The sequence below is a fragment of the Salminus brasiliensis genome, chromosome 1 (genome assembly GCF_030463535.1).
Source record: "Salminus brasiliensis chromosome 1, fSalBra1.hap2, whole genome shotgun sequence".
Classification (NCBI taxonomy): domain Eukaryota; kingdom Metazoa; phylum Chordata; class Actinopteri; order Characiformes; family Bryconidae; genus Salminus; species Salminus brasiliensis.
Genome location: NC_132878.1, coordinates 584,225 through 602,752, shown reverse-complemented (window position 1 = coordinate 602,752; position 18,528 = coordinate 584,225). Strand labels below are relative to the sequence as shown.

The window sequence follows — 18,528 nt, the reverse complement described above, 5'->3', positions numbered from 1 at the left end:
GTTTTAGTATCTACAGAACTGTTAAGGGTATTAAAGAGAAGTTTAGAACCTTGTATCTGTTATATAAAGAATGATCAAGGCAATTAAAGAACCCTTGAGGAACCCTGTTTCTCTTGTATGCAGCACTTGAGGAACCTTTGTTCTAATCTACATAGAACTTTTAAGACAACACTGGAAAACCCCTGTTTCTCTTCTATACAGAACTGTTAAGGGTATTAAAGAACCCTTGAAGAACCCTGGTTCTGTTGTGGTTATGATTAGGCAGCAGTTTCAGTCGTGTCAGTGGAGCTCGAGGCTGCTGTCAGCTGTTCAGTGACGGTTGGTTGACGTGTGTGTGTGTGTGTGTGTGTGTGTTAGGTGATGAAAGATCACGTGGCAGTGCTGGCAGGAAGACAGTGAAGAAGATGAGAAAATGAAAGATAGACCAGTGAGAGAAGGTGCAGGACAACCGAGCCGGGTTCTAGACGAGGTGAGGACTGAGGGCAGGGGGTTCTCAGGGCAGCTGCTGTGAGCAGCGAGGCGGAAGTTCACTGACTCTGCAGTTTTTCTCTCTCTCTCTCTCTCTCTCTCTGCACAGGCGAGCGAGCGAGGGAGGAGGGAGGAGGGAGGAGGGAGGAGGGAGGGGAATGCTGCTCTGTGGTTGTATGAGAGATGCGTCTTTTCCAAAAATAAATAATAACAGTGATAAACGGGCGTCCGGGCGGCCGAGTGGACGGGCGGACGGAGTGAGTCTACGGCTGTATGTGTTGGTCAGGGAGACGCCGCTCAAACTGAAAGTGCAGCTGAGTCTGAAATGAATGGATTAGCACATCTTCACTATCTGCTGAAGGGGACTACCGCATCTCTGAGCGCGGAGGTTTGTTTTTGTTCCTGTTTTTGTTTTTGTCAACTGCAAAGGAATTTTAAAATATCGTACGAATCGTAATTTAGCTTCGTTAATTAATTTAATACTGGAGCTGTCATTCCCAGACTGCCTGCCTTCAGTACACTGGCTGCTGGAGGTACTGCATTGTTTGTAGGCTCTATTTGCTCATAAAAACTGAATTCCCGGGTAATTTTTTTCAAATACGACTACGCGATGTATACGAAATACGTACGAAATTTTATTGGCTACGCACGGCGTACGTTTTGTGACGTTTTCGGCCCTTATTTGACAAGTTTTAAAAAATCCATGCACCCGCCCCTAACCGCACAAAACTCGCCAAAACTAGCTAAATCGCACATCCGTTTTCGACGGCAAATTTTCGGAAATGGACGCGGAGTTGTGTTCGGTATTGGACGACTTTTTAAATTCGTCTTTTGATTGGGAGATTCCCAGTATGGAGCCAAGGTGAGTGGCTTGATCTCAGCTTGTTTTTACAGCTCATACTTGACCTAATTAACATATTTTTAATAATCGAGGATACAGTTTCGTCATATTTAGCTCATTTCATTTACGTTTCGCTGTTTTCACGAACTTTTTAGCTGTTATTTGTGCTGAAGCTGGTGCTGGAAGTGTGAGCTGCTACATGCTACAGGACATGTGCTTCAGTGAGCTGATAGGAAGAGCTGGAGCTACATGACTGACACACAAATCGTTATTATAACATAACAATCGACTTTTTAACGTTTTCATAAACCTAGCTGACGAGATTAACTGCTAATTTGATCAGAATCCCGGAAGAAAAAGTTTGCTCCAGTGTTTTGGCTCATATGGTCAGCCATTTTATGAAGTTGCTGCTGGGAGGGAGGAATCAGCTTTGATGTTTTTTTTGTTATGACTGTAAATGAAGACAATAATACGATAAATCCGAGATTTTTTCTGTTATTTATTCCTTATTTCCATTATTTTACACTGTAAAAGTGCTCTGTGTTCGGTGTTAGTGGGGGTGAAATGGGAGAGAAGGAAATGCATGTAAAATGGAGTTCTCTGCTCTGCTGCTTTTACTGCAGAACTATAAAATACAGCGATTTTACATAATTTAAAGCTTAGCGGTAATGAAATATATATATTTTAATATTTAATATTAAAAATAATAGTTTATTTTAATATTGAGGAAACATATTAGAGTACATTACTACAGACACTTGAATAGGTGCTAAAATCCATATGCAAGTAAATTTACAATACAATAAATATTAATTGGAAATATTTTTCTATAAACGTATTATTGCGTTTGCTTTTCTGCAATATTGTCTGAATTCTGATTTGTCAATCAGAATCAGGCTCAGGCTGGGAAACCAAAACCCTGCACACACACAGGTGGGATTACACCTCAGAATGTGAATGAGATTATTTACAACCTAATGATACAGGAGTGAAACTGTAGATTCTTGCTGTGAATTTTGTGGCGTAGCTCTGTGTTTAATAGTAATTTGGGTGGTGAATCATGTGCAGCAGGTATAGCGTGCAGTAATAATGAGATCCAGAGTTGAGACTAACGTGATGTGAAATGAAACGTGTGAGTGAGAACAAGCAATATTCTGCTTCCATATGAAAGCTGTTATTATTTTTATTTCAAAACAAACAGAAAGAGAAAGAGAGGAGGGGGGGCTGGGGCGGGAAAATGCCTAGGTGTGGTTTTCTTCTGCACACATTTCTCTTTTATCTCTCAGAAACATTCAATATTAAAATATTAATATTACATATATGGAGGATGTAGATCTGCTTCTGCAGGCGGTTCACTAATGCAGTTACTGAATGTAGTTCTAAACTGCACCAAAACAAAACTCCACTACTTACCAATAAAAGAGCCTTTTCAGTACTATGTGGTACCATATAGAGTTACTTACAGAACCGACGGGACCAGTGGAGAAGCAGAGAACCAGTTACCTGTACAGCTACTGAATGAAGGACCAATTAGATAAGCTACTTGTTGGATGCGCCACACACACACACACACACACACACACTTACAGTGGCCTGTTTGTGTTTACTGGTGTTGTATAGATGGTGGTCTAATGTTAAAAGCAGTCTCCACACACTTACAGAAATGCAGTAAATCACACTGATTTAGGGAATTACTAATTTAGCACAATATAGTATAAATACAGTGAAATGTAGCATCATTACACTAAAACTATAAACACAATATCATATTAATATAATATAATGTGAATACGTGTAACATTGAAACAATTTAGTAAAAATACAGCATATTATTAATAAAGCGTCATGTCATACAATGCAGTAGAAGGTCATTAACACAGTATAATGTAATGTACTGTAATATTAATTCAGTAGGTCATTAACACAGTATAATGTAATGTAGTGTAATGTTAATACAGTAGGTCATTAACACAGTATAATGTAATGTACTGTAATATTAATTCAGTAGGTCATTAACACAGTATAATGTAATGTACTGTAATATTAATTCAGTAGGTCATTAACACAGTATAATGTAATGTAGTGTAATGTAAATACAGTAGGTCATTAACACAGTATAATGTAATGTAGTGTAATATTAATACAGTAGAACATTAACACAGTATAATGTAATGTAGTGTAATGTTAATACAGTAGATCATTAACACAGTATAATGTAATGTGTAATGTTAATACAGTAGATCATTAACACAGTATAATGTAATGTAGTGTAATGTAAATACAGTAGGTCATTAACACAGTATAATGTAATGTAGTGTAATGTTAATACAGTAGATCATTAACACAGTATAATGTAATGTAGTGTAATGTAAATACAGTAGGTCATTAACACAGTATAATGTAATGTAGTGTAATATTAATACAGTAGGTCATTAACACAGTATAATGTAATGTAGTGTAATGTAAATACAGTAGGTCATTAACACAGTATAATGTAATGTAGTGTAATATTAATACAGTAGGTCATTAACACAGTATAATGTAATGTAGTGTAATATTAATACAGTAGGTCATTAACACAGTATAATGTAATGTAGTGTAATGTTAATACAGTAGATCATTAACACAGTATAATGTAATGTAGTGTAATGTAAATACAGTAGGTCATTAACACAGTATAATGTAATGTAGTGTAATATTAATACAGTAGGTCATTAACACAGTATAATGTAATGTAGTGTAATGTAAATACAGTAGGTCATTAACACAGTATAATGTAATGTAGTGTAATATTAATACAGTAGAACATTAACACAGTATAATGTAATGTAGTGTAATATTAATACAGTAGAACATTAACACAGTATAATGTAATGTAGTGTAATGTAAATACAGTAGGTCATTAACACAGTATAATGTAATGTAGTGTAATGTTAATACAGTAGGTCATTAACACAGTATAATGTAATGTAGTGTAATGTTAATACAGTAGGTCATTAACACAGTATAATGTAATGTAGTGTAATATTAATACAGTAGAACATTAACACAGTATAATGTAATGTAGTGTAATGTAAATACAGTAGGTCATTAACACAGTATAATGTAATGTAGTGTAATGTTAATACAGTAGGTCATTAACACAGTATAATGTAATGTACTGTAATATTAATTCAGTAGGTCATTAACACAGTATAATGTAATGTACTGTAATATTAATTCAGTAGGTCATTAACACAGTATAATGTAATGTAGTGTAATGTAAATACAGTAGGTCATTAACACAGTATAATGTAATGTACTGTAATATTAATTCAGTAGGTCATTAACACAGTATAATGTAATGTAGTGTAATGTAAATACAGTAGGTCATTAACACAGTATAATGTAATGTACTGTAATATTAATACAGTAGGTCATTAACACAGTATAATGTAATGTAGTGTAATGTTAATACAGTAGGTCATTAACACAGTATAATGTAATGTACTGTAATATTAATACAGTAGGTCATTAACACAGTATAATGTAATGTACTGTAATATTAATTCAGTAGGTCATTAACACAGTATAATGTAATGTAGTGTAATGTAAATACAGTAGATCATCCAGTTAAATATGTAAATATGTAAATGTAAATATGTAAATATGTAAATGTAAATATGTAAATATGTAAATATGTAAATATGTTAATACATGGTAGGATGCAAAGGTTCTGCTGGAAGCAGCTCAGACTCGCGCTAACAGTGGCGCGAGCTCTCGCTGCGAGTGGACCGCATGGCCAATCAGAGCACAGAACGCGCAACCGTTGATTATTTGAAAACGGCGGGCTGCGTGTCAGTCATTAAGCGGTAGCCAATCAGAGCGCAGGAGAGGCGGGCCTTTTCTGAATACGGGTGGAGGGGAAATACGACGCTTTCCGCACCTGTTTCTGTGAAGCCAGCGCTGTTTATAACCCAGACACTCACACTTTCACTCAAATAAACTCTATAAACATACAATGTACTCTTCTTCTCCTGAGTGGATATCAGGACAGAACCGGCTGCTCGTGTGTGTGTGTGTGTGTGTGTTTTATAACTTTTATAAAGATTAAGTTCACATTCAAAGGAAACTCTCCTATTCTGGCCATTTATTTACCATATATACCCCTTCTGATCTGAAACCAAGTGTAATAAAGAGCTGACCCTGCTTCTGTTGGAGTAACTGTCTCTACTGTCCAGAGAACAAAACCTTCTACTAGATTCTGGAGCAGCATTGCTGTGAGGAGTTGATTGCATTCAGTGACAAGTGCGTTAGTGAGATCACCACTCCACCTCATCCCCAACTATCCAGAAGTACTGGATGGAGCTCCTCCACCATCACTCCAGAGAACACAGTTCTTCCACTGCTCCACAGCTCCTCAATGCTGGGGGGCTTTATACCCCTCTAGCCCACGCCTGGCATTATTAGGCAGCATGGAGCCAATAGGGTCATGATGTTGATCTGCTCCAGAGAGTCCTATTCTATTGGCAGTACTTCTTCTCTACAGGGACTAGACAAGCTGTGTGTGTGCATTTGCACATTTGTGTCAGCAATGGGTGCAGCTTAAAGTAGCTGAATGCATTAGAAAAGGTGTCCACAAACATTTGGACATGTAGTGTAGATCTAGTGTGAGCAGATGGACAGTGTGAAGAGCTGATAGGAACTTCAGTGCAGCATTACCTATAACCATTATACTGAAGACTTTTCCTTTAATTTGTCATGTTTGATTTTTACCTTTTTATATTTAAATTTAAATACTTCTGAAATCATGCAGCTATGTTAATAAACATTAATGAACTTTAATACATACATAGACAATAAATAAACATGCAAATAGTTTTACTTTTATTACCTTGTGAACATCATTGTTATTTTTATGACAGAAAAAATACATATAAAAAGTAGATTTGAAATTATTGATTAATTAGAGCTTTTGGGTCTTTCTGAATATTTGGTCCACTTGGCATTACTGAGACAGAACCCCAGGGTTTTTCTTTTATCTAGAACTGATTTGTAGATCATTAGATATTTAAAGGCTGAGGTCAATTCCCATCTCCTGCTCTCACTCTCTCAGTTGTGGTTGGTGTAAATGCATGTACATATCACTGCTGTCCAACGAAGAGCTTGTATCTCCATTTTCATTTGTTTTAAGTTTCTCCATGGTTTGAACCCTGTCTCTGCTTCTGTACACTGTGTGAATAATTCTGGATGAATGGACCAATAGAAATGCTCTAAATGACTTGGAATAAACTCTTATTTTACTTCTATTCAGAGTTAAGTCCATTTTTGCCTTCTTCTGTAAAGTCACTATTTTGGTGACAAGAAGGCGGGGCTTAAACAGGTGTAGTTAAAGCAGTGTAAATCCACACACAGAATGTGCGGTCACTGTAGAAGCAAACACAGACATCAAATCAGGGAGAAATCCTGACCTTTTACACAGTTAGAAATCTGGAAGCCTTTATTTTAAACCCGAAAAAAGGACACGTCACTGGAACAAAGGGATTATTACACACAGTCCGACAAGAAACTAACAAGAGGGCAGGGCTACACTAATGACCTGCTCCGCTGTCCCTTTATTGATTCATCCTCACCTCACTGCATGACTCTGCTTGACTATCATCTCACTCATGTTTTCACCTTTCATGGCTTGACGGCACATTTACAATTGATCTTTTTAAGTTTTGTTTTAATGTTGTTTTTATTTCTGTTTTGCTTATTATTGTGCTCTCCATTGTCGACCAGAGGAGGTTTTTCCCTTGCCTTTGTCGCCACTAGTTGCTCAAAAGAGACGTGGATCTCTGTAAAGCTGCTTTGTGACAACATTCGTTGTGAAAAGCCTAAATAAATTCATTTGAATTGAATTTAATTAATGACAAGGTGGGGCTAAGGCAGAGACAAGAACAAACACAAACAGAGTCATGTCCTGATGTGCTCATGACAGGGCAAAACAAAGATATCTGTTACAGAAGGCCCTCCCTAGTGCACAACTCCCAGAGCACATAAGACTGGCTAGTGGACTCTGGGCCAGACAAGAGACAAAACAGACGACTGGTCAAATGGCCGACTAGGGAGACCAACGGGAGATGGGACAGAAGGTTGGACACCTGGTTACCTGTGGGAGGCACTGGTATTTTTCGGGATTTGAAGGATCTGCTGGAAAGTCTTGTTGGGTATTCCATAGAAACCACCTTCAGAGGTCTGTAGAGGGAGCTGTTTTGGCGCCACACAGAGGAACAACAGTGTACTGGATATGTTGTACTGGTCAACCGCTGCTTTACCTGTGTTAAAATGTATTTAACCATTTATTTACAAACTAGTTAGTACATGGGATATCTTTGGAACACAGATGGCACCTGGTCATCAGGAAGGCCAGAAGCCAGAAGGTAGAGGAGTACACACCATTTGGGGTGGGCTTTAAGTCCACACCTACATTAGACCTGGCCTCCAGTTATACAGAAGCCATGGATTGTTCAGCAGATCAGCATTTTGTGCTCTGAGAACTTTGATGAATGTGAGCTCAGGACATCCAACAACTTTATTAAAATAGAAAATAAAATGAAATTCAGACAGAGTGAATTGAGGCAAAGCAAGTTAAAAACATGCCCACAAAAAGGCACTGCCAACATACCCTTGGCTGGAAAGGTACCTTTTAGAGTGTTCTGAAACTCCTGTATCTTCTAATGACTTAATTTAGGCAATAGTAATATTTAGTATTTCATAAAATAGTACATATCTGAGGTAATTTCAGTAGCACATCAATTAAATAGTACACGCCTGAGGTAATTTCAGTAGCAGATAAATTTAGTAGTACATTACTGAGGTACTTTCAATTGTGGTTTGGAAAAATAGTACATAACTGAGGTAATTTCAGTAGCAGATCAATTAAATAGTACATTACTGAGGTAATTTCAGTATCATATAAATTATTACATTACTGAGGTAATTTCAGTTGTGGTTTAGTAATTAGTACATAAGTGAGGTTATTTCAGTATCATATAAATTAAGTAGTACATTACTGAGGTAATTTCTGTTGTGGTTTGGTTGGAAAGTATCTAACTGAGGTAATTTCAGTAGCAGATCAGTTAAATAGTACACAACTGAAGTCATTTCAGTAGCAGATAACTTAAATAGCACATAACTGAGGTAATTTCAGTAGCAGATTAATTAAGTAATACATTACTGAGGTAATTTCAGTCACGGTTTAGTAAAATATTACATAACTGGGGTAATTTCAGTAGCAGATTAATTAAGTAATACATTACTGAGGTAATTTCAGTCACGGTTTAGTAAAATAGTACATAACTGAAGTAATTTCAGTAGCACATCAATTAAATAGTATATTACTGAATTAATTTCAGTATCATATAAATGAAGTAGTACATTAGTGAGGTAATTTCAGTAGCAGATCAATTAAATAGTACATACTGGGGTAATTTCAGTTGTGGTTTGTAAAATAGTACATATCTGAGGTAATTTCAGTAGTAGATCAATTAAATACTACATTACTGAGGTAATTTCAGTTGTGGTTTAGTGAAATAGTACATAACTGAGGTAATTTCAGTTGTGGTTTAGTGAAATAGTACATAACTGAGGTAATTTCAGTTGCGGTTTAGTAAAATACTACATAACTGAGGTAATTTCAGTACCACATTAATTAAATAGTATATTACTGAGGTAATTTCAGTATCATATAAATTAAGTATTACATTACTGAGGTAATTTAAATTGTGATTTAGTAAAATAGTACATAACTGAGGTTATTTCAGTATCATATAAAGGAAGAAGTACATTACTGAGGTAATTTCAGTTGTGGTTTCATGAAATAGTACATAACTGAAGTAATGTCAGAAGCAGATCAATTAAATAGTACATTACTGAGGTAATTTCAGTTGCGGTTTAATGAAATAGTACATAACTGAGGTAATTTCAGTATCATATAAAGGAAGTAGTACATTACTGAGGTAATTTCAGTTGTAGTTTAGTGAAATAGTACATAACTGAGGTAATTTCAGTATCATATAAAGGAAGTAGTACATTACTGAGGTAATTTCAGTTGTAGTTTAGTGAAATAGTACATAACTGAGGTAATTTCAATATCATATAAAGGAAGTAGTACATTACTGAAGTAATTTCAGTATCATATAAATGAAGTAGTACATTACTGAAATAATTTCTGTTGTGGTTTCATGAAATAGTACATAACTGAAGTAATGTCAGTAGCAGATCAATTAAATAGTACATTACTGAGGTAATTTCAGTTGCGGTTTAATGAAATAGTACATAACAGACGTAATTTCAGTATCATATAAAGGAAGTAGTACATAACTGAGGTAATTTCAGTTGTAGTTTAGTGAAATAGTACATAACTGAGGTAATTTCAGTATAATATAAAGGAAGTAGTACATTACTGAGGTAATTTCAGTAGCAGATCAATTAAATAGAACATTACTGAGGTAATTTCAGTTGTGGTTTAGTAATTAGTACATAACTGAGGTTATTTCAGTATCATATAAATTAAGTAGTACATTACTGAGGTAATTTCTGTTGTGGTTTGGTTGGAAAGTATCTAACTGAGGTAATTTCAGTAGCAGATCAGTTAAATAGTACACAACTGAAGTCATTTCAGTAGCAGATAACTTAAATAGCACATAACTGAGGTAATTTCAGTAGCAGATTAATTAAGTAATACATTACTGAGGTAATTTCAGTCACGGTTTAGTAAAATATTACATAACTGGGGTAATTTCAGTAGCAGATTAATTAAGTAATACATTACTGAGATAATTTCAGTCACGGTTTAGTAAAATAGTACATAACTGAAGTAATTTCAGTATCACATCAATTAAATAGTACATTACTGAGGTAATTTCAGTAGCACATCAATTAAATAGTATATTACTGAATTAATTTCAGTATCATATAAATGAAGTAGTACATTAGTGAGGTAATTTCAGTAGCAGATCAATTAAATAGTACATTACTGGGGTAATTTCAGTTGTGGTTTCGTAAAATAGTACATATCTGAGGTAATTTCAGTAGTAGATCAATTAAATACTACATTACTGAGGTAATTTCAGTTGTGGTTTAGTGAAATAGTACATAACTGAGGTAATTTCAGTTGCGGTTTAGTAAAATAGTACATAACTGAGGTAATTTCAGTACCACATTAATTAAATAGTATATTACTGAGGTAATTTCAGTATCATATAAATTAAGTATTACATTACTGAGGTAATTTCAGTTGTGATTTAGTAAAATAGTACATAACTGAGGTTATTTCAGTATCATATAAAGGAAGAAGTACATTACTGAGGTAATTTCAGTTGTGGTTTCATGAAATAGTACATAACTGAAGTAATGTCAGTAGCAGATCAATTAAATAGTACATTACTGAGGTAATTTCAGTTGCGGTTTAATGAAATAGTACATAACTGAGGTAATTTCAGTATCATATAAAGGAAGTAGTACATTACTGAGGTAATTTCAGTTGTAGTTTAGTGAAATAGTACATAACTGAGGTAATTTCAGTATCATATAAAGGAAGTAGTACATTACTGAGGTAATTTCAGTTGTAGTTTAGTGAAATAGTACATAACTGAGGTAATTTCAATATCATATAAAGGAAGTAGTACATTACTGAAGTAATTTCAGTATCATATAAATGAAGTAGTACATTACTGAAATAATTTCTGTTGTGGTTTCATGAAATAGTACATAACTGAAGTAATGTCAGTAGCAGATCAATTAAATAGTACATTACTGAGGTAATTTCAGTTGCGGTTTAATGAAATAGTACATAACAGACGTAATTTCAGTATCATATAAAGGAAGTAGTACATAACTGAGGTAATTTCAATTGTAGTTTAGTGAAATAGTACATAACTGAGGTAATTTCAGTATAATATAAAGGAAGTAGTAAATTACTGAGGTAATTTCAGTAGCAGATCAATTAAATAGTACATTACTGAGGTAATTTCAGTTGTGGTTTAGTTAAATAGTACATTACTGAGGTTATTTCAGTATCATATAAAGGAAGAAGTACATTACTGAGGTAATTTCAGTTGTGGTTTAGTGAAATAGTACATAACTGAGGTAATTTCAGTAGCACATCAATTAAATAGAACATTATCTATGTGCAATATCCCACCCCCATGTGCAATTAAGAGTCTTTTACTGTAAATAATATTGTTTATTGCTTTTTTAATTCTTATCTATATTGTGTGTATATAGTGTAAATTATTTATTTATCTAAATTTTTGTAACTGAGTGTCCTGCTATCCCTTTCTGCTGTTACACTGTGAATTTCCCCACTGCGGGACTAATAAAGGACTATCTTATCTTATCTTATCTTATCTTATTACTGAGGTAATTTCAGTTGCGGTTTAGTAATTAGTACATAACTGAGGTTATTTCAGTATCATATAAATTAAGTAGTACATTACTGAGGTAATTTCTGTTGTGGTTTGGTTGAAAAGTATCTAACTGAGGTAATTTCAGTAGCAGATCAGTTAAATAGTACACAACTGAAGTAATTTCAGTAGCAGATAACTTAAATAGCACATAACTGAGGTAATTTCAGTAGCAGATTAATTAAGTAATACATTACTGAGGTAATTTCAGTAGCAGATCAGTTAAATAGTACACAACTGAAGTCATTTCAGTAGCAGATAACTTAAATAGCACATAACTGAGGTAATTTCAGTAGCAGATTAATTAAGTAATACATTACTGAGGTAATTTCAGTCACGGTTTAGTAAAATATTACATAACTGAGGTAATTTCAGTAGCAGATTAATTAAGTAATACATTACTGAGGTAATTTCAGTCACGGTTTAGTAAAATATTACATAACTGAAGTAATTTCATTATCACATCAATTAAATAGTACATTACTGAGGTAATTTCAGTAGCACATCAATTAAATAGTATATTACTGAATTAATTTCAGTGTCATATAAAGGAAGTAGTACATTAGTGAGTTCATTTTAGTAGCAGATCAATTAAATAGTACATTACTGAGGTCATTTCAGTATCATATAATTGAAGTAGTAAATTACTGAGGTAATTTCAGTTGTGGTTTAGTAAAATAGTACATAACTAAAGTAATTTCAGTAGCAGATTAGCAGATTAGTAAAATAGTACATTACTGATGTAATTTCAGTTGCAGTTTAGTAAAATAGTACATAACTGAGGTAATTTCAGTAGCACATTAATTAAATAGTATATTACTGAGGTAATTTCAGTATCATATAAAGGAAGAAGTACATTAGTGAGGTGATTTCAGTTGTGGTTTAGTGAAATAGTACATAACTGAGGTAATTTCAGTTGCAGTTTAGTAAAATAGTACATAACTCAGGTCATTTCAGTGGCGGTTTAGTAAAATAGTACATAACTGAGGTAATTTCAGTAGCACATCAATTAAATAGTATATTACTGAGGTAATTTCAGTATCATATAAATGATTACATTACTGAGGTAATTTCAGTTGCGGTTTAGTAATTAGTACATAACTGAGGTAATTTCAGTATCAGATCAATTAAATAGTACATTACTTAGGTAATTTCAGTTGCGTTTTAATGAAATAGTACATAACTGAGGTAATTTCAGTATCATATAAAGGAAGTAGTACATTACTGAGGTAATTTCAGTTGTGGTTTAGTGAAATAGTACATAACTGAGGTAATTTCAGTTGCGGTTTAATAAAATAGTACATAATTGAGGTACTTTCAGTAGCACATTAATTAAATAGTAAATTACTGAGGTAATTTCAGTATCATATAAATTAAGTATTACATTACTGAGGTAATTTCAGTTGTGATTTAGTAAAATAATACATAACTGAGGTTATTTCAGTATCATATAAAGGAAGAAGTACATTACTGAGGTAATTTCAGTTGTGGTTTCATGAAATAGTACATAACTGAGGTAATTTCAATATCATATAAAGGAAGTAGTACATTACTGAGGTAATTTCAGTTGTAGTTTAGTGAAATAGTACATAACTGAGGTAATTTCAATATCATATAAAGGAAGTAGTACATTACTGAGGTAATTTCAGTTGTGGTTTAGTGAAATAGTACATAACTGAGGTTATTTCAGTATCATATAAAGGAAGAAGTACATTACTGAGGTAATTTCAGTTGTGGTTTCATGAAATAGTACATAACTGAGGTTATTTCAGTATCATATAAAGGAAGAAGTACATTACTGAGGTAATTTCAGTTGTGGTTTAGTGAAATAGTACATAACTGAGGTAATTTCAGTATCATATAAAGGAAGTAGTACATTACTGAGGTAATTTCAGTTGTGGTTTCATGAAATAGTACATAACTGAGGTAATTTCAGTATCATATAAAGGAAGTAGTACATTACTGAGGTAATTTCAGTTGTGGTTTAGTGAAATAGTACATAACTGAGGTAATTTCAGTATCATATAAAGGAAGTATCAGTAGCACATCAATTAAATAGAACATTACTGAGGTAATTTCAGTATCATATAAATGAAGTAGTACATAGCAGGTTCCATTGCTAAAGTAATTTTGGTAGCAGATCAGTTAAATAGTACATTACTGAAGTTATTTCAACAGCAGACCAATTCAATAGTACAGAACAGTACAGGTCATTTCAGTCACCAATGTCCTAAGATGTCTTTAAGGTATTTTAGCTCAGCTACTGATATTATACTACATATATAATGTAGGCAGATCTGCCTGTGCACATAAGCTACAGTAAGTATTTAGCACAGAACACTGGACCTAGAAGTAGCTTCACTGGAGTTTGAAAGGCCAGGTTAAAAGCACCCACACGCTTCTGCTGCTTGCTTATCTTCCCTGTCTTCTCGCAGAAGCAGTCTTACAGCACGGATTCCTTGCTTTCGCTTTACTTTCCTTATATAAGCCTCTACCTCTCCATCACACTGAGGACGGCCGCGGTCTGAACGCTCTGCAGCTCAGACTGAACTATTTGCAGGTGCAGGAGGGGAGGATGAGTTCTCATAACTGTTTAAAAAAAAATGCTTTTAGGGGCAAAAGTAACATTTTCAACCAATTTATAAATTATGAAGAGTGTTTATGTGGTCACATTTAGGTGTCACTTTAAAAACGGTGTCCAAAATAAACAATCTTTCCGATGCGTATTAACACGTCTCCCTATATTGAGGCGATCGGTCGTCCCAGCTCTTAATTATTGAAATAGAAGCGCGTTTTAGCTTACTGTCCAATATTTAACCCACGGTATTTATGTTTTACGCGAAACTGAATCGATTTTAAATCGATTAAAATAACATGTTTAGCGATTTTTAAGCGATTTTAATTTATGCAGGTTTCTCGGACCGCGATTGGTCGGTCGGATGATCGCTCTTGATCATAAGACTTGTGGCTCCGCCTCCTGGGGAATTCCCCGGCAGGGCTCGTGTTGGGATCCGTGTGTTTTTGTTGGTGGAAGCTCAGCTCGGGACCCTCTTAGTGGAGACTCCGGTGCTTTTCTGGAATAAGAGGTACTAAAACATTTAATCGGGACCGTTTAACGTCGAAAGAAAGTTGTCGGACATAAATCGCACAGTTGAGCTAGCTAGTAACCCACAAAACACGGGGATTAGTAGGCTGCAGCTGTGTGGATAAGTGTATTAAACTAAGTTGGTGCTTATTTGTGACCCACGTTAATGGCGTGTTCAGGGTTTGCGCATTAGTTTAGGTCCGTTTTTAAATCAGTTATACATCTTAAATGTAGATAGCATAGCTAACGTTGGCGCAGTGTGTAATGGTGCAGCCTTTCCGACCCAGTCTGGAATGAATGTATGAGTGCGGCCTTCGGTAAACGTTGGGCTGACGTTCGGATCAGGAAATGCAGTTCGTGTAGAAATGTATAGCTAGCTCCATCGGTTTATAAGATCCGTGTTTAATTCAGCTAGTTGTGTTTTACCGAGATCAGTTAGCCAGCTAATAAACCCGGGTCCGGATAAGCTGCGACACCGGGGCGGCCTCGCTAGCGGACACTGGCGCTAGCAGCTCGGTGAATTAGAGAGTCGCGAGCTGAAGCTCTACCAAGTTACTGAGGGGTTTAGAAGCAGCCTAGTAAAACTGTAGCAGTAGCGGGAACTTACTGTGTTAATTGAGGTAATTTTGATCAAATAGAAGCTACATTACTGTAGTTTCGTAATTGGTAGGTGATGTCTGAAACAGGTTTGTAAAATAACACATTACTGAGGACACTTTAGTAGCGTATCAATTAAATAGGAGTTAATTAACCTAGCTAGCATAGATATAGCTATATTACTGAGGTAATTTCAGTCGCAGAGTGGTCAAATATGGATTAACTTGTAGCTTAGCTAATTTCAGTCAGGCTTCACTAATGCTAGATAGCTAGTATTTTACTAAACTGCTACTGAAATTACCTCAGTAATGTACTATTTAATTGATCTGCTACTGAAATTACCTCAGTAATGTACTATTTAATTGATCTGCTACTGAAATTACCTCAGTAATGTACTATTTAATTGATCTGCTACTGAAATTACCTCAGTAATGTACTATTTAATTGATCTGCTACTGAAATTACCTCAGTAATGTACTATTTAATTAACCTGCTACTGAAATTACCTCAGTAATGTACTATTTAATTAACCTGCTACTGAAATTACCTCAGTAATGTACTATTTAATTGATCTGCTACTGAAATTACCTCAGTAATGTACTATTTAATTGATCTGCTACTGAAATTACCTCAGTAATGTACTATTTAATTGATCTGCTACTGAAATTACCTCAGTAATGTACTATTTAATTGATCTGCTACTGAAATTACCTCAGTAATGTACTATTTAATTAACCTGCTACTGAAATTACCTCAGTAATGTACTATTTAATTGATCTGCTACTGAAATTACCTCAGTAATGTACTATTTAATTGATCTGCTACTAAAATTACCTCTGTAATGTACTATTTAATTGATCTGCTACTGAAATTACCTCAGTAATGTACTATTTAATTGATCTGCTACTAAAATTACCTCTGTAATGTACTATTTAATTGATCTGCTACTGAAATTACCTCAGTAATGTACTATTTAATTGATCTGCTACTGAAATTACCTCAGTAATGTACTATTTAATTAACCTGCTACTGAAATTACCTCAGTAATGTACTATTTAATTGATCTGCTACTGAAATTACCTCAGTAATGTACTATTTAATTAACCTGCTACTGAAATTACCTCAGTAATGTACTATTTAATTAACCTGCTACTGAAATTACCTCAGTAATGTACTATTTAATTGATCTGCTACTAAAATTACCTCAGTAATGTACTATTTAATTGATCTGCTACTGAAATTACCTCAGTAATGTACTATTTAATTAACCTGCTACTGAAATTACCTCAGTAATGTACTATTTAATTAACCTGCTACTGAAATTACCTCAGTAATGTACTATTTAATTAACCTGCTACTGAAATTACCTCAGTAATGTACTATTTAATTGATCTGCTACTGAAATTACCTCAGTAATGTACTATTTAATTGACCTGCTACTGAAATTACCTCAGTAATGTACTATTTAATTAACCTGCTACTGAAATTACCTCAGTAATGTACTATTTAATTGATCTGCTACTGAAATTACCTCAGTAATGTACTATTTAATTAACCTGCTACTGAAATTACCTCAGTAATGTACTATTTAATTGATCTGCTACTGAAATTACCTCAGTAATGTACTATTTAATTAACCTGCTACTGAAATTACCTCAGTAATGTACTATTTAATTGATCTGCTACTGAAATTACCTCAGTAATGTACTATTTAATTAACCTGCTACTGAAATTACCTCAGTAATGTACTATTTAATTGATCTGCTACTAAAATTACCTCTGTAATGTACTATTTAATTGATCTGCTACTGAAATTACCTCTGTAATGTACTATTTAATTGATCTGCTACTGAAACAGAGGGGCAGTGGTGGTTCAGCGGTTAGAGCGCCGGGATATCGTTAACAGGGTTGTGGGTTCGATTCCCGGGCTCGGCAAGCTGCCACTGTTGGGCCCTTGAGCAAGGCCCTTTACCCTCTCTGCTCCCCGGGTGCTGGAGTTGGCTGCCCACCGCTCTGGGTGTGTGTGTGTACTCACTGCCCCTAGTTCGCTAGTGTGAGTGTGTGTGTGTGTGTGTTCACTACCAGATGGGTTAAATGCGGAGGACACATTTCACTGTACAGTGTACAGTGACAAATACATGCACCTTTACCTTTTTTTACCTTTTTAAATTACCTCAGTAATGTACTATTTAATTAACCTGCTACTGAAATTACCTCAGTAATGTACTATTTAATTGATCTGCTACTAAAATTACCTCAGTAATGTACTATTTAATTGATCTGCTACTGAAATTACCTCAGTAATGTACTATTTAATTGATCTGCTACTAAAATTACCTCTGTAATGTACTATTTAATTAACCTGCTACTGAAATTACCTCAGTAATGTACTATTTAATTGATCTGCTACTGAAATTACCTCAGTAATGTACTATTTAATTGATCTGCTACTGAAATTACCTCTGTAATGTACTATTTAATTAACCTGCTACTGAAATTACCTCAGTAATGTACTATTTAATTGATCTGCTACTAAAATTACCTCTGTAATGTACTATTTAATTGATCTGCTACTGAAATTACCTCAGTAATGTACTATTTAATTAACCTGCTACTGAAATTACCTCAGTAATGTACTATTTAATCGATCTGCTACTAAAATTACCTCAGTAATGTACTATTTAATCGATCTGCTACTAAAATTACCTCTGTAATGTACTATTTAATTGATCTGCTACTGAAATTACCTCTGTAATGTACTATTTAATTGATCTGCTACTGAAATTACCTCAGTAATGTACTATTTAATTAACCTGCTACTGAAATTACCTCAGTAATGTACTATTTAATTGATCTGCTACTGAAATTACCTCAGTAATGTACTATTTAATTGATCTGCTACTGAAATTACCTCAGTAATGTACTATTTAATCGATCTGCTACTGAAATTACCTCAGTAATGTACTATTTAATCGATCTGCTACTGAAATTACCTCAGTAATGTACTATTTAATTAACCTGCTACTGAAATTACCTCAGTAATGTACTATTTAATTGATCTGCTACTGAAATTACCTCTGTAATGTACTATTTAATTGATCTGCTAC

The 18,528-nt window shown here is 34.3% G+C and overlaps 1 protein-coding gene across 3 annotated transcripts in view; it reads left to right on the top strand.

The window, feature by feature from the left end:
* Positions 1–385: 385 nt before the first annotated feature.
* tp53 (tumor protein p53) overlaps positions 386–18,528 on the top strand; it is a 32,294-nt gene continuing 14,151 nt past the window's right edge. Inside the window, exon 1 of one of the 3 annotated variants that reach the window (XM_072688104.1) lies at positions 386–469. The gene's annotated coding sequence lies outside the window, so the exon portion shown is untranslated. Of the gene's footprint in view, positions 470–682; positions 857–14,741; positions 14,826–18,528 lie in introns of those variants that run through there. The other 2 variants (XM_072688020.1, XM_072687932.1) reach the window with 2 other exon arrangements.